We start from the raw sequence: 22077 nt of genomic DNA on the forward strand, positions 1-22077 counted from the left end.
TTAATCTTCAAAAATAAAAATAAAAAGTTTCAGGGTTACATGTTACTTAAAAGGCCACTGCACTTTGTCTGTCACTGCCTTCGCAAAATACAACACTGCAGTGTTGGTTTCATTTGGAATCATTATTTCGATTCAAGAAGTGAAATTTTAATTACGCGCTCATGAAGGGCTATATATGTCAGGATCAAAGGTATTGCTCATTTGACTATTACCATTTCATATTGGAAAACATGGAAATGCAACTACTCCGGAGGTAGAATCAACCAAATGCTTCCTCTCAATACCTATTAATGAACATCAAATAAAGGTTGGCAACAAACGTCTCCCTTTAGTGGTAGAAGAGCGTCAGATTGAACCCAGAAAGGAAGTGAACAACGTTATGCAACAGTAAAAGGTAGCATACGTGCACCGAATTCAGTCAACACTCTGTAGAATCTAATCTAGGCAGTAAGATAACAAACCATATTTTGTCAAAAAACTGAGCACATTACATAAATCATTCAACAACACCAAAGTAATACTTATCACATAATAATTAGAAGATAAAATTACCAAAAGTAACCACCACCACAAGGGCAGCAAATTAACATGGCAATCAACAATCCAAATTTGCCGAGAAACTGAAGTGTTGGAAACTCAAAAACCACCAAAGGCCAGTTTTTTTCCTAACTGAGTGAAGATATGAAGTTCTTTCATTCTCTAAAGATGGATTGGAAGATTTGACCTGCAACGGGCATTTGTCAGATATATCTGACTGGACTTGCACCAGGAAGCACAACTGTATGTTCTCAGAGAGATGAGACAGACTTAACTTGCACCAAGCTTTTGTCCTTTTTACAGCTGACGGGACTTGGACTGGCAGGCATCAATGCGTGCCGAGAGAGGTGTTCTACGTGATGAAACTTATACTCATGTAATATGGAATCCTCCATATCCACTTGAAGCGGAAATTTCACTTTTGTTTCAGAGCCATAACCGCCGTGCATATACCTGCTGTTATGTTTTTCTTGAGAGTACAATGAAAGATGTCCGTTGGTGAACCAATACAATAAATACCCACCACCCAAAACACCAACTAGAGAACTAAGCTTGTATGGGAAGTTGATTGTACTTCATCCCATACCTCTTCCTGCACCTGGCCCTGAACACTGTGATCGTGATGCTTCAACAAATACCTAAATAGGATAACATAGCCTCCGTTGATGCTATGAAAGGCTATACACAGACAGCCTTGCCACTCAATTAGAAAACAACGGCAATGTCTTAAATCGGTTCGACAATTGGGACCTCGAATCAAAGAGAGTTTTTCGTAGTGGATGTCAAATGACATAATTATATGAGGTCGACGGAAGAACCAATGAAGAGCTCTATTTGAATATAGAGCTATATCCAAATTCACAATGCCCTCGAGTTGTTTGGACCCACGTAGAGATGAATGATTTAAGCAATTTGATAAATTACTTGCAACTATAATGTCTTTCCAAGAACAATTATTAGCTCCCAAAGTGCAACCCATGCACCTATGGAAATTTCCTTCTCCATGTACAATTTGGACAACTTTATATTCGTTCTTCAAAGGATCAAAACCAAATCCATAACTTATAAGACAACGTGGAGGTGGAGGTGGGGGTAAGCGATGGTATAAAACTCGCGTGTGCTGGGATTCCAAATCTCAAAACCAGATCTTGAGCGAAAGCAAAACAAGCCGTTACAATCACCAACTCTAGACGTCCACGGTCACAGGTTGAACAGAAAAATACCTGGGATCTTCTTTGCTAACAAAGATCTAGTCACAGCCCCTTTTTAGAGTCCTTGTACTTGACCTGGAAGAAACCAACAATTGAAGAGGTAGACTGTTCTTTCTTGCAGGTCAAGTGTGCTTCAATGAAATCTGGCTCGCCAATTATGGCGTACCATAGTTTGCTGACGCATTTGAACCGAAGGAGAGATTTGACAGGGACTCTAACGAGTAGACCAAAAAATAATATGTCGTGAGGAATATAAGGATTTGGTGTAGTCAACTTCAATATTTTACCCTTCACCATCGTTGTCTGTATTCTCCGTCCAGTTCGTTGCTATATAAGCAATTATAAGGCGACACGGTTAGGACAGGCGTTTACTTGAGCACCTGAAACACATTACACACAGAGGCCACATAAGTTCATCAATTGTGGAAGAGAAAAACGAAAACAGAAGGCATAACCATTGAAAGCAGATATAAACAGAATACAACACAAACAAAAAGCAATATACAATGCACATCAAACAAATAGAATATGTACTACCGAGGTTAAAACAACATTGACTAGGAAACGACAAAGAAGGCACTAAAATTCCCTTTGCTGGGGGAGAAGTGGAAGTTCAGCCAAAACCCCACTCGGTCAAAGGAGACACCAAAGTGATGCAAGAGAACCCCTCAATCCGTATATAGGTCTAAGTTAATCTATGGTTTGCAAATATTTGTAATAAATGTTGAACCGACATTGTGCATGGAGTATCTATGTAGTCAAGAAACTGGAGCATTATAAATAGAAAAGGTATGCTTCTCCCAATGAAAAAGAAATTCAAGATTTTAGTGCACTTCTGAGGATTCCTCGTTATCTTGTGTTTCTTAGAAACGTACCATATCACCAAAGAAAATGAAATAAAAGATAAGAAGACAAGCCAAGCGGTTGTAATCTCGGTATCCCTTGTGTCGCTCTGTAGCCAAGAAAGACAAACATAATGGATCCAGCAGATAGATCTATCATTTTGTGAGTGACAAAGAATAAAACTAACAAACACAAAAACCCAAAATACTGCGTCCACTGGCAGACAGCTGGCAAGAAAAGTGGACACCTGATTAATGAGATGATATACTGAGAACAACTTCACCCCCATACTATAAAATGCGTTGCGGCAGATACCATGATTGAACAAGCAATTTCCATGATATACCCGTAACTTTCTTATACAACATTATCCAGCTTAGGCATTTATGCACAGGGAGTTTGATGCAAGGTACTTCCAGAAATTAACAACTGTAACCCGAGTCACCAAGAAAAACTTCATAACAACTGAAAATGGTGTCCTAACCATGATTTCGAAGACAGGAAACTAGGAAAGATGGCAAAGAACTTAAGGCTGCGTTTGGTTCACGGAAAGATGAGCAAAAGAAAATGTTTTCATGGAATCTAAAATCTTACGAGTGTTTGGTGAACCATGGAAAACAGAAAAGTGGAAAATGGATTGTCAAAGTACCTCAGAATGGGTGAAAACAACTTCCTATAAAATAGAATAGAAGTTGTTTTCTTTTCTTCGGTCTCTTGTCATCTCATATGAGTTTTATAATAAAAAAAAATAGCTTTCATCGTTGAAAACTTGAAAAAAACAGTTGGAAAACAAATTTTTGGAAATCAAATTTAGGTCGAGCAGATTCCAGGAATGCAATTTCTTGTTGAAAGAGAATTCTGCGAACCAAACATAGCCTAAATGAAATGTAGTAACGAAACATTGGTGTGAACTACATGAGCTGGAGCTCTAGAGGAATAGGATATAGAGTTGTAGCCGAACAGTAGGTGCTGGAGTGAACATCTCAGTCGTCATCTCATTAATCCAGCTTCGTTTGCTTTGTGCTGAAAAAGCCATGTCAGCTGTGTAGTCTCAGTTGACTATTTCATGTTGTCTGCCAACTGTAAAAGGCAAAATTTGCTGTCCAAAGCTCTTGCTACAGGAATGTTGTCTATGGGAAAATGAACAGAAGAACATGGAGGAAGAGGGTGAGAAATTCTAAACTTTGCACAAGGTTGGCTATGTACCCAGCAAGTAAATTCCAGGATCAAGTCTTTGTACAAGGGCCAAAAAGATGTGAACCAATAGTACCTTTATAAGCAAAGATGAAGAAATGACTTGAATGAACCAAACACATCGAAAGCTCCATAAGCAAACAAAATGCAGTCAAAACCAAGAAGTTTTTTTTTTTTTTTTTTTTTTTTCTTTCAATAACCCCATCTACTTTATAAAGATCATAAAGCCAAAATAGAAGTTACAGACTCCAGACACAAGGGGGGCTGACTTCCTGGCACTTGTTTGAGAGCCCAAGAAGCAAGGCTGTGAGCCAACCCATTCCTCGCTCTACCGACCCAAACAAAAGAAACATCTTGAAGTTTTGCAACTAAAGACTTAACAAAACATACAATAGCAGAGATGTTCCAGCTAACAGACATATTACATGCCTTAAAACTAGAAATAACAGAAGAAGAATCGCCCTCAAAGATGACTGAAGAAAGCTTGAGATGAAGGGCCAAAAGAGCAGCAACTTCAGCTCCCATAGCCTCAGCTTGTTCCACATCTTTAGCAAAGAACCTCCTAAAAGCAGCTCCTAGGATTAACCCATCTGCATCCCAACAAATAACTCCTGCTGCTGCCCTACCATTAGACCTGTCAAATCCAGCATCAAAGTTAATCTTAGTCCAAAGGGGCATCAGGAGGACACCAAGATTCAAAAGCAGACAGAGGCAAAGCTTCAGAAAATAAAAAGAACATTTCTGGGAAGAAAGGCCTCAAGGCATCTCAGTCTTGATGCTTCAGTATGCTGTAAAATCCTACTAATCTGTACACCTGCCTATTCCAACCTAGCTTTATTCCTACTACACCAGATTTCATAAAGGAACAAGAGACAGTAATATCCTCTACAAGAAAGGACCTCATTCTTCATCCCACACCATCCTATGAATTCATTAATCCAATCCAAAACATTCGGTCTTGATGTATCCCGACATCCAACATAGCATCCGAGACATACCATAATCTCTTTATCCAATCACAAGAGAAGAATAAGTGATGAGCAGTTTCCACACACTTAGAACAAAACCACAGGAAATGTCACCCCCAAACTTGTGCTTGAAGTATATCACCAGTTGGTAACCCATTAGAATAGAGCTTCCAAAAATAAACAGCTGAGAAGCAGCATCTAACTTTAATCTCCAGAGCTTTTTAAGGGTAAGAGGGTTAAAAGATGAGCTTGATAGGGGATCAGACTGATTTGAGAGGAATTTGTAAGCCCGACTTAATGTAAATCTGACCCACCTTGTCGAAGGCCAAATGATATGATTTGGAAGAGAATGTGATCGATAAGAATATGATTGATGGATAAGACAATTGGATTAGGAAACAATTCTCCTAACCTATTTTGATTCCAAGAAAAATCTTCTTGGGAGATGAGGTAATTGACTTTAAGATTAATGGCTTCTGGTCCAGGATCAAATAAATCCTTAAGAATGAGAGGTTTCCCAAAGTGAGAAATCCAAGGATCCTGAAAAATAGACATATTACTTCCATCTCCAACTTTCCACAGAAACCCTTTCTTGATGAGCTTGAGGGTTCTCACTATACCTCTAAAGAAATAGGAGACATCCCCAGGAAGAATTTTCATCTCTACCATCTCTTTCCAAGAGGGATAAGCAGCTTTAAAGATCTTGACCCACTTAGAGTGTTCATCTTTCATGAGCTTCCATCCATGTTTGCTAATCAGAGCTTGGTTCATCTCTCTGGACTTCCTAAAACCCAGTCCACCTTCTCCCTTACTCCTACACAGCTTGTCCCAACTCAGAGTGTAATAAGATCTAGACTTATCCGTCCCATTCCACCAAAAGTCTCTGCTGAGCTTGTCCAGCTTATTTGTAATTTTTACTGGAAGAATGTAAGTGCTCATAACATATATAGGAACAGTTTGGGCAACTGTTTTGATAAGAGTGGTTCTGCCTGTGGCAGAGAGAATCTTCGACTTCCATCCACTAATTTTCCTATGCACCTTTTCCACCAGATATTCAAAGTCATTTGCTTTCTTTCTACCTAGAAGAATAGGAACACCAAGATAAATCTCCTTCTCATCAAATTTTCTTACTTTCCATCTTTTCAGGAGCATCCTTTGGTGCTTAGAAGCTACATTACCACTGAAGAAAGCTCTAGATTTATCAAAATTTACAGCTTGACCAGAAGCTTTACAATATTCTTCCACCACTCCTCTCATATTTGCAGATTTAACAATATTTGCCTTACAAAAAATGAGAGAATCATCAGCATAGAAAAGATGGCCAATGCCAGGGGCTTTGTTCCTAATCTACTTAATCCCAGAAATAGAACCTTCATCCTCAACTAGGGCAATAAGTCTTGAGAAAGCTTCAGCCACCATGATGAAAAGATAAGGAGAGAGAGTATCCCCTTGCCTACTTCCTCTTTCAGGAAAAACTTTTTCTAGGGGGGACCCATTCAACAAAACATTATAGGACACAATACTAAGACATTGCTGAATTAATCTTCTCCATTTCTCAGAGAACCCCAACCTTCCCATAATCTGATCCACAAAGCTCCATTCAACTCTGTCAAAGGCCTTAGCCATATCTAACTTAACAACCATCCATCCCTGTTTCTGTTTCTTAAGCTTCCTCATCCTATGCATGATTTCACTAGCCAAACCAATTTTGTCCCCAATAGATCTGCCTTTAACAAAAGCCCCTTGCAGGGGTGAGATAAATTTATGCAAATGAGCTTTCAACCTTGAAGCCAGAATCCTAGAAATGATCTTATAAGAGAAGTTACAAAGACTAATGGGTCTGAATTTTGTAATATGTTCAGGGTTAGGAATTTTGGAATGAGAGTGATAAAGGATTCATTGAGACTGGGTGAGAGTTTCCCATAGATAAAAAAAAATCTTTAACAGCTAAAGAGATGCCTGAACCAATAATATCCCAATATTTATGGAAAAAAAATACCTTGAAAGCCATCAGGACCAAGGGCTTTTAGGGCTCCCATGTTTTTGACAGAGTTCAAGATATCCAAATCAGAAGGCACTTGGGTGAGGAGAATGCTTTCATTGGGATACATGAGCTAAACAGATTGAGAACTTTCTCATATGGAGGAATGTAATCTGAAGTGAAAATATTCTTAAAATATTGGTTGACATTCTCTCCTATCTCTTTCTTGTCACTATCCCATCCTCCTTCCTCATTTATGAGTTTCTCGATATTATTCTTTCTTCTTCTGTATATAGTTGATAAATGTAAAAACCTTGTATCTCTGCCACCTTCTGCTACCCAATTAAACCCAACTTTCTGTTTCCAGCAACTCTCCTCCTTTTCTAATAAGTCTAATAGCTCTTTTTTCAAGGCACCAATCTTATTGTAATTCTCTTCAACCTGCATATCTTCAGACATAGCCTTTTCCAAAGCTTGCCTAGCCTTTGTAATATTCAAGGAAACATTCCCAAAGACTTCATTATTCCATTTCTTCAGCTTCTTACTGGTAAACTTCATCTTTCTCAGGTATGCGTTAAGGCTGGCATACCCATATAATTCTCAGGGGATGAATCCTTCCAAGCATTGGCAATGGTGCCCTTACAGGAAGGATCATGAGTCCACATTTCAAAGAAAGCGAAAAGGTTTACAGAGAGGAGAGGTAGAACCATCCAATTTGATAGTAAGATTTGAATGATCGAAAAAGCACTGGGGCTATTATGTATAGAAGCATGAGGGAATAACTCAAGCCAATCAGGTGTGGTTAGAGCTCTATCCAGTCTCTCCAGAATATGATTTCCAAAGAATCGATTATTAGACCAAGTGAATTTAGGTCCTCTAAAGCCCAAATCAATTAGACCAATATCATCCAACATCTCATTAAACTCATTCAAACATTTAAAGTTAATACCATTTCCCCCAGTTTTTTCATCCACAAAGGAAATAGCATTAAAATCACCAAACAAAAGCCATGGCCCTGGAATAAAGGGAGAGAGGTCTCTAAGCTCATCCCAAACCCTTTTCCTATAGGCAGCAATAGGTTCACTATATACAAAAGAAAAAAACCAATCATTACTAGAAAGATAATTAGAGGTCTTGCCTGTGATATGATTAGAGGTTTCCCCCCTTTAAACCAACAGCAGGAACAAAACAACTACCACTATACTTAATCCTTTTCTTAACTAACAACAACTTTTTCTCAGAAGCCTTGGTCTCAGCTAGACATATAATATCCGTATTTTTGGCCAAGATTATGTTCTTTAGTGATCGAATTGTCGTGGAGGAACCAATTCCCCGACAATTCCAGGCTTCAATCGTCATGGAAACCAAGGTGACTGAGAAGGGTCACTCACCGCGAACCCACCAGAGTTAGAACTATCAGAGCTATCAGAGCTATCAGAAGACCCCTCAGAAGGATCAGAACCCTTGTACAACACAGAGTCACTCGTAGATGAAGACTCCTTCTCAGAGGACAAACCTCCATTCCCATATGAACAGAAGCTGGGATTACTAGAATCATACTCATTAGCAGATACAGGATTAAGGGAACTACCAAGAGATGATACCGAGATTGAGCCCTGAGAAACTTCCTTTAGAAAAGGATCTTCATAGTGAGAACCCAGAGAATCCTTATGCATACCACCACTATCTCCAACAACCCCTCTATCAGCTTTATGTTCCACACAAACATCTCCACTATCAGCTTTATTTTCCACAGAACTAAGATATCCACAAGAAGCAGCATGACCAGCCTCAAACCTTTGAAGACCCTTATAAACTACTTGAGAAGCAGCATGCAAATCTGACTTACCTTGTTCAACATCCCTATCACTTGCTTCTAAAATATCCAAAGGACCCTTACTTAAAAGATCCCCATGAACAAACTACCTTTTGATCCTTCTTCCATCTTCTATAACTTCATCCTCATGAAACCCATCCATTTTCCTTTTCTCTCTATTTTTTCCCGCTGAACTTTTTGAGGCTTCCAGATCCTTTTTTATCCCATCCTCCCAATGCCTTTTGTTCCTTCTTTTCCATCGAGCACTAGCTGAGGGAGAGAGCTCCTTCCCTACTGGAAAAGGAATAATATTACTACTCATTTTTTTCCTCTTAGAAATCCTTTCTTCCACCGTAAGAAGTTCAGAAAACTCAAGCACTCTTTTGATAGCTGTTCTATGAACCACCAGATTATCTTCGCTAACCAAGTAAAAGACGTGAGTAATGTGCGCATGCGCCGAACTTCCATCTTTTCCTTCTTCCGAGGAGGCCTCGTAAGACTCATGATCATGTTTCTCGAAATACTCAGTGATATTTGGGTTGTAAGAAGGCACCCCATCAGCAAAATTGGGTACAACCTTAGAAAAATTAATAGGACCAGATGCCAGAGAATGTTTTATGTAAGATGGATTCTTTTGTTTTGAAGAAGTAAATGCTCTTCTATAAGATTTTGAGATGGGTAAATGAATCACCGGACTATACAAAATGCCTTTGTGTTTCATATGGGCTTTTGAAGGGCTATCTTTTTGTTTCTTTGAAGAGCCTCTTATAGAAGATGGGCTTCTAATACTATTAAAAGAAATACCCGTACTAAAATCCAGATTAGAAACTATATGAGGATCTGCATGAGCCTTTGGGCCAGGATCCAAGCCCATATCCATATCTAAACTATTATTACTTATTATCAGACCAGATCCATCAGACACAGAATCAACCGACTCCAAAACCAAATCCTCGTGCTTCAGACAACTAACCAAGCGGACTCCATCAAAAGAAGAGGAAGCATCCGACAGAAAACCCAAAGATTCCACATTGCCAAATGGCAAACCAACATTGATTGAATCCTCAGAAAAAGCCACAGAATTTTCCACCAAATTGCAGAGCATATCAGAACCATCCTTGCCAGATGTCAAATCCTCAATAAAAGTAACAGAATTTCCCATAGAATTACATTCCATATCCGAAGAAACAGCATTGCCAGATGGCATGCTATCATTGATAGAAGCACCAGAAAAAATAACAGAATTGTCTACAACATTACCTGCCAATACAGAAGTAACAACATTGCCAGATGTCATGCTAGCATCTGGTGAAGAAACGAAAACGGTGACATCCATATGATGATCTTTATTTTAACCTTAGGCGGCAACCCACCTTCCTCCGTTACCATCAACTTTCCAACCTGAATCTCATGAGAAAACCGAGAGCGGACTTCGGAGGAAAGATCAACATCAATGGTTTGCTTTCCTTTCCTATTGTAATCTTGCATCTTGAACTCCATAGGGACACTCTTTCTCAACAATTCTTCCTTAGGATCCCATTCAAGAACTTTCCTAGACTGAACTCCAATACCAAACTAAAAAATTTTTGCTCTAATCCTATTAGAAAAGGAAGAACGAGGCACCTTGGATCTAAGCCTACCCTCTTTACCCAACAACGGATGATGAAGAAACTCCTTACACTCCTTATAATCATGACCAATTAAACCACAACAGTAACAGAAAATCGGAAGCTTCTCATATTTGAAATAAATATGAATAGCCTTATTCCCAAGAAGATTAACTTGAACACGAGAAAAAGAAAGCCTTATTCCCAAGAAGATTAACTTGAGCACTACTAATCATCCTCCTCCTAATGGGATACATAACTTGAACACGAGAAAAAGAATTCCCAGCATCTGAACCACCTATTGAATCAATAACCACTACTAAACCAAAAGCAGAACCAATTTTATGGATATTCTCCCATGTAGACCTTTCCAGAGGAAGACCAAAAATCTAGATCCACATTCTAAAATCCTGAAAACAATATTTATTAGTAGGATTATCTGGAATCCATTGCTTTAAAGACATAATATACCCATGGACAGACCATGGACCATTTTCCAGAACAAACCTCAGTTCCTGTTCATCCTCAAAGCTGAATTTGAATAAACCCTTAGATAAGAATATAATGGTAATTTTAGATTTAGAATTCCATGATTTAACTAATACATTACGAATATCCATTTCATCAAATTTTCTTGAAGAGAAAAGTTTACCAATCAGGGATTTCTCCTAAAGCTTACGCTCCTTATCATTGATGGAATCCAAATTAATCTCATCTGGAAATTTGTTGATCTTCCACATAGACTCTATCTGGAGATGAAGACGGTGAAGCTCATCCTCTTCACTCTCATCCGGGATGAATTCTAGATCTGGAATACTCATATATACAAAAACATTAAAAAGGACAAGAAGATCTAAAAAAAAAAAACTTGTTTGAGAAAAAAAAAAAAAAAAAAAAAAAAAACTAGAAAAATACCGAAAAGGGTATTAGAAGGTGTAACAAGAAAAAGATATTATAGCAAGGAAGGATAATATGAGAGGTATAAAGAGTTATATGAGAGGTATAAGGTGGAGAGGAGAAGAAAAGAAGAAGAAGAAGGGAAAAGGAGAGTTGCTACGCTCATTTTTACTCTCTTAGTGTAAAGAGCCAGTCTCCAAAACCAAGAAGTTGAATATATCAGTAATGGTTGGGCTTTTGCCTCGGATCAGTTGGCAGGTCTTAATTCACTTTGGCGAAGATTTTATAAGTTTACGGGAGATCACTCTTCCTAATTAATATTAATATTATTATTATTTTATTTTTTGATAACGCTCTTCATAGAAATTGTAGTGCCTAAAATCCTTAAATATATTAAAATCTATCAGAAGGAAGATGCAACTTCTTAGCACTTGCACAACACGTTTATGGGTTCAGAGAAACAAATCTAGAAACTTGAGTGTAACTTAAAACAACTTGAACTAACTAAAAGATTAATGCATATGGTTCCAAATCATCCAACCTGTGCTACCAGTAGGATTCAAACTTTAGTACACAAAATCAACTCGAAAGAACTTCTAATACACAAAATCAACTCGGAAGAACTTCTAAGGCATATTTATAAAGAAGAGAGTAAACTTTTATAGCTCAATTTTTTTTATGGAGAGAAAAACACCAATGTAATATTATTATTTTTTTTTTCCCATAAAACAAAATTGTTTGTTCCTAACAGACCTTACATACTACAACGTGCCCCCTTCCCTCCACGTAATCTGATACCCTTGCTCTTTTATTGTTGGTTAACATGTACTGTCCTCCAAATTTCTTTCTCCAACCCAAATATAATCCCAAAAGTAATTAAATTCAGCGGTACTAGCTGCAAACGCTACACCTTTGACCCGGTACAGCGGCCTGTGTGCAGAACTTGATAACAACTGAAAATGGTGTCCTAACCATGTCCTGCTCAATATAGCCACCGAATTTTGTTTAAGATTATATAATTTCCCACAAATCTAATAACAACGGTCCATCAAATTTATCTGAAACCATCCTAAAAAACACCTTTTTTCACAAGCAGATATTAAATATTTTTTTTTCTTTGTTTTTGATTGGCAAGCGAGACCCCTACCCTTGTCATTAATAAAATAAAGCTGGTTACATTCTCTTATAACCTATTTCTCTACTCTTTTTTTATAACTATTTTTCTAATATCCTCAGAAAATGAGCTTGGTATAACCTCAATGAACCTAGCAGTAGGTACATTTGAGGCAAATGCATTGAGCATCTTGTTTGCTGCTACCTTACGGATGTTGATCAGGTCTGCATCTTCTTGCTTACACTCCTCAGTATCCCCTCTCAAATTCCAGAAAACAATGCAAATCATTTAGGCTTTGGAAGGGGATTGAGGTGGCTGTTCTTGGCACACACCATAGGATATTTTAATGTCTTCTCCCCTTGGATACTTGCACTGCCAGTACCACTTGAAGAACTGCTTAGTTTCCTTCTTGGACTTCTCTCACTAGCTTGTGTCCTCTTCTCTTTTGCATGAGTACCATCTAGTAAAGGTGTAACCTGTTCTTCCTTATTAGCTACCTTATCATATTTACCTTCAGCTCCACTTTCTTTAATCTGCACATCTTTTTTTCTGAATTGAACTTGTAGTTTTCTTAGGCCTAAATGAGTACTTCTTTCCAGGGCTTTCCCTGTTGGGTTGTTGGAACCGTCGAGCCTTGCTCCGGTGTCCGTATGCCATGTTTATGATTTTTCAGTCTGATGAAGAGGGTGCACCCTGCGCTCATGCCTACCGAAATTTTTCACTGTTTCGGCCCAAGCCCATTTTCTCCTCTTTTTTCTATGTACACCTATATAAAGGAAATAGATTAAGGTTTTGAGACAATTTTTTGAGAGATTCATTTCTTGGGTATTGTGGGAGCTCTATTGAGCTATGGTTTGAGTGAGGCCTCTTGTTCTTGATTGTTGATATCTTTTGTAAACTCTCCAATCTTTGCTATAAAGAAAACTCGGTTCTTGTGTGGATGTAGGTAACATTTACCGAACCACCTAAATCTTTGTGTCTCTTTGCATATTTACTTCCTTATTTATTGTTTGCTTGCTATGGGTGATGATAAATTAGTGGCTTTGCTTGTTTGAGTTTGTTGTGATAACTACCAAAGTCTTGGGTGGGTGATTTCCTTGGTGTGAGCTCCAAGTTGAAATCATTTGGGATAGAAAGTAACTAGATTGAGGTGTGACTTTCTAGTGAAATCTCCCAACAAGTGGTATCGGAGCTACAGTTGAATCATTGGAACAAGGTGTGTGAGGAAAGTTTCCATCTTTAGTAGAGAAGGCTAGGTGTTTGAAGAAATTCCTCTGAGAGAGTCTCCACCGTTGTGTTGGTTCAAGTGGAAGTCATGACAACCGAAAAGGAAAGCTACAAGATAGAGAAGTTTGATGGAACAAATTTCGGCTATTGGAAGATGCAAATCGAGGACGTACTCTATCAAAAGGATTTGATGGAAACATTGATATGTGAGAAGCCCGATGAGATTCCGCAAGACAAATGGGATTTGCAAGATAGAAAGGCATTGGCCACAATCCGATTGAGTCTCTCAAAGTCAGTAGCTTTCAATATTAAAACCGAGAAGACGGCGAAGTCTCTCATGGAGGCACTTACTACGATGTATGAACAACCCTCGGCCGCGAACAAAGTCTATTTGATCACCAAGCTATTTAGTATGAGAATGTCGGAGGGGACCTCCTTCAAGGATCACCTAAATGAATTCAACCAAACTAAGGACCAATTGGAGTCGGTTGAGATTACATTTAGTGATGAGGTGCTAGCTTTGGCGATACTTGGACAATTGCCTCCAAGTTGGAAGGCGACTATGGTGGCTATTAGTGGCTCTGCAGGAATGACCAAGTTGAAGTTTGAGCATGTTGTTAGTATGGTACTAACCGAGGAAATTCGGAGACAGGATTGTCCTTCATCTTCGGGGTCAACTTCAGGGTCGGCATTGAGCACTGAAAGTAGGGGAAGAAATTCAAACAGGAGTCGTAGTAAGAAAAAGTGGAGGGGGAGATCGAAATCTCAAGCCCCCCGATTGCAAAGTGTTGAACACAATCCTCGAGACATGAGTGAAGTTGTATGTTACAATTGTGGTAAGCATGGCCACTATAGTAACAATTGCCCGGCACCAAGAAACAACAACAACATTAATAAGAACAAGAAAAATAATCAAGAAGCTAAAGTTGTTGAGATGGTAGATGATGCTTTGATATGTTCGATGGAGCACAAGAAGGAGTCTTGGGTACTTGATTCGGCCAAGATCTTTCCATGCTACCTCACATCGAGAGTTCCTTGAGAACTACACTGAAGGTGACCTTGGAACGGTCTTTCTCGGTGATGACCAACCTTGTGACATTGTCGGCAAGGGTGACGTGCATGTCAAGATGAATGGCTCGTCATGGTTATTGAGGGACGCCGACCGCCCGGATTTTGAGGAAAAATTTGATTTCGTGGGGCAATTGGCAAGTGAAGGATTTGTTACAGTTTTCACCGGTGATACTTGGAAGGTCTCGGCGGTTCAATGGTTGTTGCAAATGGTAAGAAAGATGGTACTCTACATGACTGCGCACATGGTTGTGAGTTGATTGCCGTGGCACATGGCAAAGAGGATCCGAATGTTTGGCACCGGGCAGACTTGGTCACATGAACGAGAGAAAGGAATGAAAATCCTTCACTCTTCTGGTAAACTCCCAAAGTTACAGTCGACTAAAATTGACTTCTGTGAGAACTGTGTATTTGGAAAGCAGAAGCGGGTGAGTTTTCAGATAATGGGTAAGACTCCGAAAGCTAGAAGGCTTGAGTTGATTCATACAGATGTCTGGGGGCCAGCTAATGTCTCTTCACTTGGCGGAAAGTCATATTTCGTGACTTTCATTGATGACCATACTAGGAAGGTGTGGGTCTATTTCTTGAGACACAAGTCAGAAGTATTTGAAGTGTTCAAGACTTGGAAGGCCATGGTTGAGAATGAGATAAGCTTGAAAGTAAAGAAGCTGAGATCCGACAATGGTGGAGAGTATGAGGATTCAGGTTTGAAAAAGTACTGTGCTGACAATGGCATCAAGATGGAAAAGATTTTGCCAGGGACACCTCAGCAGAATGGGGTTGCAGAGCGGATGAATAGAACACTGACAGAGAGAGCTAGGTGTATGCGTACACTAGCAGGCTTGCCCAAGCAGTTCTGGGCAGAAAGTGTTAGCACAACAGCTTACCTGATCAATAGAGGACCATCAGTACCTTTGGATTTTAAGATTCCAGAGGAAGTGTGGAGCGGGAAGGATGTGAACCTTTCCCATTTGAAGGTGTTTGGTTGTGTGTCTTATGTTCACATTAGTGACCAAGCTAGAAGCAAGCTTGATGCTAAGTCACTAAAGTGCACCTTCATCGGCTATGACTGTGATGATTTTGGGTATCTTTTGGGATGATCAAAATCGGAAAAAATCATTAAGTAGTAGAGATATTGTGTTTAATGAGAAGGTGATGTACAAGAACAGAGATGAAGCACAAACCAAGGAATCGGGTACAGAGAGCGGCACAGAGTATGTTGAGTTGGAAGACTTCGATGTAAGTCGTGGTATAGTGGGAGCCCCACAGTCAGAGGATGACATTAGTAGTGACTTAGAGAATAATGAGGATACTACACCACCGAGTCCATCTCCACCTCGTGCCCCAAAGAAGACATCCAGGCCACATGTACCGAGTACGAGATATCCACCCTCCACCTATGTGAATTACTTGCTACTTAATGATGGTGGCGAGTCTCAATGCTATGATGAAGCATTGGAGGCGAGTGATGCAAGCAAGTGGGAGCTTGCTATGCAAGAAGAGATGAAGTCCCTCATCTCTAATGGCACGTGGGAGTTAGCCATACTACCCATGGGTAAGAAGGCTCTACAGAACAAATGGGTGTTTAGAGTCAAAGAGGAACATGATGGTTCCCAGAGATACAAAGCGAGGCTAGTAGTCAAGGGTTTTCAGCAGAAAGCAAGCGTTGACTTCACAGAGAGATATTCTCCCAGTGGTGAAACCGAATACCATTCGGTCAGTGTTGAGTATTGTTGCAGCGAAAGATTTGTATCTTGAGCAGTTGGATGTTAAAACTGCCTTCCTCCATGGTGACGTAGTTAAGGAAATTTACATGCAGCAACCAGAGGGTTTCATCAAGAAGGATAAAGAGAATATGGTATGCAAGCTCAGAAAGAGCTTGTATGGTTTGAAACAAGCCCCTAGGCAGTGGTACAGGAAGTTTGATAACTTCATGCAAGGAAATGGCTACTATAAGTGCAACGCTGACCATTGTTGCTACTTCAAGAGGTTCGACTCCAGCTACGTCATCCTGTTACTATATGTTGATTATATGTTAGTAGCGAGTTCTAATATGTCAGAAATTGAGAGATTGAAAGAGAAGTTAGCAAGTGAGTTCTCTATGAAGGACTTAGGTGCAGCGAAACAGATTCTAGGGATGAGGATCAGAAGAGATAGGCAGAAAGGTATTCTGGAGTTGTCTCAGGAAAGTATATTGAGAAGGTATTGAAGAGGTTCAACATGGGTAGTAGCGAAACCGGTTTGCACACCTTTGCGAGTCCACTTCAAAGTTGTCCAAGGAACACTCTCCCAAGAGGTTGAGGAAAGAAACTTCATGGCTAATGTACCATACGCCTTTGCCATTGGAAGTCTTATGTATGCCATGGTTTGCACGAGTGGGATATAGCCCAAGCAAATGGGAGAATTTGCGGTAGATTTATGTCTAATCCGGCAAGCAACATTGGGAAGCCGTGAAGTGGATATTGAGATATCCGAGAGGTACTACGAGAGAAATGCCTATGTTATGGAAGGGGTGTTGTGAACCCTGCAATGGTATGTGGATGCCGATTTTGCGGGAGAAGTAAATCGCTTGAAGAAACACTACTTGGTTATGTCTTTACAAAGGTGCTACCGCGATGAGTTGGATTTCGATTCTGAAGATTGTTGCTTTGTCTACCACGTAGCAGAGTATGTAGCCGTTCTGAGAGGCAAGCAAAAGAGATGATCGGTTCTGTGGATTGATGGAAGAGCTTCGGATGAAGCAAAAGAGAGAAGTGTGTTACAACGTGGTGACGGAGTGCTATACATCTTGCTAAGAATTCCGCCTTTCATTCTAGGACCAAGCACATTGGTCTCCGATATCATTTTATCCGATCTCTGTTGGAGGATGAGGTTTTGGCACTTGAGAAGATCTAAGGGAGTGAGAATCCGGCGGATATGTTGACCAAGACCGTGCCTACTGAGAAGTTGAAGTTGTGTTCAACTTCGGTGGGTCTTCTTGCTTGAAGACCATGATGGATGAGCCGAGTGTTTCATTAGTAAATTGGATTTGGATTGAGTTGTTACAAATGAGATGTGATGTGCATGAAGAATCTCGAAGGTTCCAAGTGAGAGATTGTTGGGTTGTTGGAACCGTCGAGCCTTGCTCCGGTGTCCGTATGCCACGTTTACGATTTTTCAGTCTGATGAAGAGGGCACACCCTGCGCTCATGCCTACCGACTTTTGTCACTGTTTCGGCCCAAGCCCATTTTCTCCCCTTTTTTCTATGTACACCTATATAAAGGAAATAGATTAGGGTTTTGAGATAACTTTTTGAGAGATTCATTTCTTAGCTATTGTGGGAGCTCTATTGAGTTAGGGTTTGAGTGAGGCCTCTTGTTCTTGATTCTTGATATCTCTTGTAAACTCTCCAATCTTTGCTATAAAGGAAACTTGGTTCTTGTGTGGATGTAGGTAACATTTACCGAACCACCTAAATCTCTGTATCTCTTTGTATATTTACTTCCTTATTTATTGTTTGCTTGCTATGGGTGATGATAAATTAGTGGCTTTGCTTGTTTGAGTTTGTTGTGATAACTACCAAAGTCTTGAGTGGGTGATTTCCTTGGTGTGAGCTCCAAGTTGAAATCATTTGGATAGAAAGTAACTAGATTGAGGTGTGACTTTCTAGTGAAATCTCTCAACATTCCCAACCTTCATCTTTCTCCACATCATTCATCTTTCTTAGTAATAGTATCTTTCTCCACATCATAAATATCTACAATTTCATCCCCTGTAACATGATTTGCATCCACAGTTTATGAGACATCTTCTTTCTTTATTCAAACTGGTTTCTTCTTCTTGTTTATCTTCTTGCAAATGCATTTGCCTCAAACGAACCTACTGCTGTGACACACGGCTGTGACAGTCATAGTTGTTAAAATCGTACGATTTGCGATTAGAATCGTACGACTCGAGTCGAGTCGAAGGGACATATAGGCAAATCGCATGACTGACTCGGATATCTGAAAAATCGCTAAAAAATCGCGATTTGACTGTTGGATCGTATGGAATCGTAATAGAATCGCGAGTCCACGATTCAAAGTGTCAGATAAAATCTGCCCAAATATATATGATCGAAGAAAGAGAGAAGAAGAAGAAGTAGTGGAGGATCGATCTCTCGATTTATGTCTCTATTCTTCAATCGATCTCTTCAACTCGTTTTCTCGCTTCTCTTATTATTTTTTTTTGGAATTTCTGGCTTCTCTTCTCTTTCCTCTATCTTCATTTTTGCTTTTTCAAGGCGGCTTGATTCTCTCGCTCTCTTTCCAATGAGATAGGGTTTTAGACTTTTAGCGAGACATCAATTGGGCGATAATATGGACCAGACTTTAAAGCCCAGTTGCTTTTAATGCTCGCTTTATGAATGCCCTAGCCCATGTCTTATTTTAAAATGGCCCATTATTCCATTAAAAGCAGGCCTGTGTATTAAATTTAGGCCCAATTTATTTGTAAGAGTTTTTAAGTCGTCCAAACTCTAAATATTGACGTATTAAGTTGTTTCAGTTCTACTTATATACAAAGTATAATATATATTAATAAAACTAAAATGTAATTGGAATCTTACGATTCACGAGTCGATACGATCTACGATTCCATAAAAATGGAAATCGATTCCCGATACGATTCAGGAGTTGACAACTATGGTGACAGTATTTAGCATCCCGGCAATCACTATTTGCGTACAAATTCAGGATACTTACCTCTTGCATCCATTTCAATACAAACTCTTGCATATGAAGTTCTTATCTTGGTCTCTGCAAGTCTATCTGTGAACCTAGGTGTTCCAACAACACTCCCCACTTGACTAAAACCTTCACTATTCCACATCTCCATAGGGAAGTTCTTCATGAACAAGTGACTTGCAATATGGAATGACCCCATGTCTAAAACTGTTCTTCTATCATCTTCATTGCTAAACTCGAAACTGAACATATTGGTACCATAAGTATTCATGGTAAAAAAGTTCTTTAATCTCCATGTTCTTGTAACAATATCTTTAATGTAAACAAACCTGAGTTTTCTTCCTACAAGCTCGCACGAACAAATTCTGGAAACTCTCTTATCAGGAATCAAAGTTTTGTTTGCTTGTTAAAAATCTCTTGCTCAACCTGTATATTCAATTAAACAATTTCCATGGTCGAATTATGAACAGGTGCATCCATCTGAGAATTATTAAACCACCAACTTGATGATACACCATCCACCTCTCCAAATGAACCTTCACCGCATCATCACAAGCGAGCTCGCAAACAAGCTGGTGCTATGGAATTTGTCAACTTGTCATCCCTAACTCTGCTACCTGTTTGTCCAACACCTTACAGTCGCCATTCTGAACCACACAATCACTCGTATGGCCTCACCGCCAATTAACAAGCTTCGTCTCACTGACTGGCAACATTATTGCTTCTCATCAGCACTAATGAAGAGCATCTTAGTCCTGTGTCATGCACTTGTTAATAGCTCACATCACTCATTAGAACATCATCTATGTTGTTAATAAGGTAAGTTAGCTACGCAGTTTAAGTACACTTGCACATCCGCACACAAGGCGCTGTACCATACACTCTTTACACTCTCTTCTATCCTTATATCTCATTCATACCACTGCGTGCCTACTTTGATGCCAATTGGTGTGGTAATGTTAGTGACAAACAATTTAAGTGTTTCTCAGCCATACCATGTTTTGTTGCAACTAGAGTGTCATAGAGTACTTTAAGGACTAAAGAACAAAAGTATGAAGAAGGCGAGGAGTTTCCACCTCTGCACAAGTATGAACTCAGAAAGTAAAATCCAGAATCAAGTCTTTGCCCAGGAAGCAATTAATTATAGTACCTATATACCAATTCTAGTTTTTGAAAAATAGTTGCATAGTTCAGATTTACCTTGAGGTGAGGAGATACGTGGTCAAGATAATTTAGTAGGCCAAAAACAGCTAAGTATCTGTTTACAAGTTAATATGTTCTTTTTGATGAACGAAATCAAAGCCGCACCAATGACCTCTATTACGTAAGTTTTCAGTTCACTTTGTATACATTCTGGTGGGCCAACGACGATAAGCCCGTGGGGCTCCGGCCCAGCTCATTGCCTCCGAAGTTACCTAGAAAAGCAGGTGAGATCATGACTTAATTTTTTTTCTTGTTTAACAAAGTTCTTCTCGCCAATAGGATTACAAGTTTGAAACGAAGAGTAAACCAGCTGAATCATATGCCGTCTCGCTATATCATAAGAGAAATGCTAGCGGGCTGCTAATATCCAAAAATAAGTCATGAGGGAGTCTTGGAATCTACTGTGAGACTTTGGATTAGTTTATTAACGAATATTGGCACTGTCACACTGTGCGTCTGTGCATCACCATAATATAAGCGTGTATCAAGCTGCAGTTGTACCGACTGCAAATGTGGTAGCCACTAAGCATACAAAAGACGCTAAAACAATTTGAAACATGTCATGTCACAGCGGTGTGTGATTAATTGTGGCGAATAAATGGTGCATTGCACATGTGCGTTTGTATATGTAAACAGTACTTGTGCTGTATTGATGTAAAGAGTCAGGCATGTATGCCCTAGTGTTTGTTGTTGCAGTCTTCAACGTCTTTCAAATAATTTAATGAAGCACTATTAGTAAGGGGGTGTTTGGTTTTTGCTACTTATAAAATTTTGTAAGTCAAGTTTTCCGACTTACACTTTTTGCACGTCTAAGTAGGGCTGTAAAAAGAGCCTTCAGCCTGGGCTGAAAAAGCCTTCGAATTTAAGCCCTCATGCAATTTGAGAGCTGAGCTAGCCTAGCCCTCATGATTCGAGGAGTGGATAAGGGCCTAGATATGTATTGAAGCATGAGAGCAGCTCTAGCACGACCCTAAAAGGTCTGTTCGTATTATGGCCTATAATTGTGTTTAAATTTTCTTAACTACCCTTAGGTTAAACTTTCACTTATTATTATGTCTTATTATTATGTAGGGTAATAATATAAATTTTTATTATAGTGATTGATAAAAATGAACTTGACAAATAAGACCTACTTCTTTTCTCCCGCCTTTATTTTTCGCTGCACACAAGCATGAAAAGATGCATCATCTAACCCTTTTTCTTCACAAACTTAATTCCCTCATAATCATTCTTCCAATAATATATTGTGGAGTTTATTTTTTAGTATATTGTCTGTATGCATAAGCATGGTTACATATTTTAGTAATTTGTAATAGTATATTAGTATTATCAGAAAAACAAAAAAAAAAAAAAAAAAAAAAAAAAAAAAAAAAAAAAAAGTAGATTAGTAGATATAAGAAATTAAATGGAAGGATAGGCTTTCAAATTTTAATTCCATAAATAAATGACAAAGAAAATAGGGAGAGATGTATATAATATCTATTCAAGAGTTGACAAGTTATACAACCCGACCCTCAGTTTTCTAAAAAGAGCCGAGGCGAGGGCAAGAGCTCTACAATTCTAATACTGGCCCTCATAGGCCCGACCCTCAAGTCGTATGGGCTTTATGATTCGGCCTGGCCCGTTTTACACCCCTACTTATAAGTAGCAAAATATACTAAAAAAATAGTCAATCATAAGTAGTTTGAAAAACAAACACAAAAAAAA

The 22077-nt window shown here is 39.2% G+C and overlaps 1 long non-coding RNA gene across 2 annotated transcripts; it reads right to left on the reverse strand.

Annotated features, from left to right (window-relative positions):
- Positions 1-441: 441 nt before the first annotated feature.
- LOC147473349 (uncharacterized) lies at positions 442-21060 on the reverse strand. Of its 2 annotated transcripts, XR_015210482.1 has the most exons (4): positions 20368-21060; positions 10810-10965; positions 2624-4419; positions 442-2128 (listed from the first exon to the last, which is right to left on the reverse strand). It is a non-coding gene; the product is annotated as an uncharacterized LOC147473349 (long non-coding RNA). The 2 variants fall into 2 exon arrangements; XR_015210481.1 differs by lacking the exon at positions 10810-10965.
- Between the last annotated feature and the right edge of the window lie 1017 nt (positions 21061-22077).

The sequence above is a fragment of the Coptis chinensis genome, unplaced genomic scaffold (genome assembly GCF_015680905.1).
Source record: "Coptis chinensis isolate HL-2020 unplaced genomic scaffold, ASM1568090v1 utg2731_pilon_pilon, whole genome shotgun sequence".
Classification (NCBI taxonomy): domain Eukaryota; kingdom Viridiplantae; phylum Streptophyta; class Magnoliopsida; order Ranunculales; family Ranunculaceae; genus Coptis; species Coptis chinensis.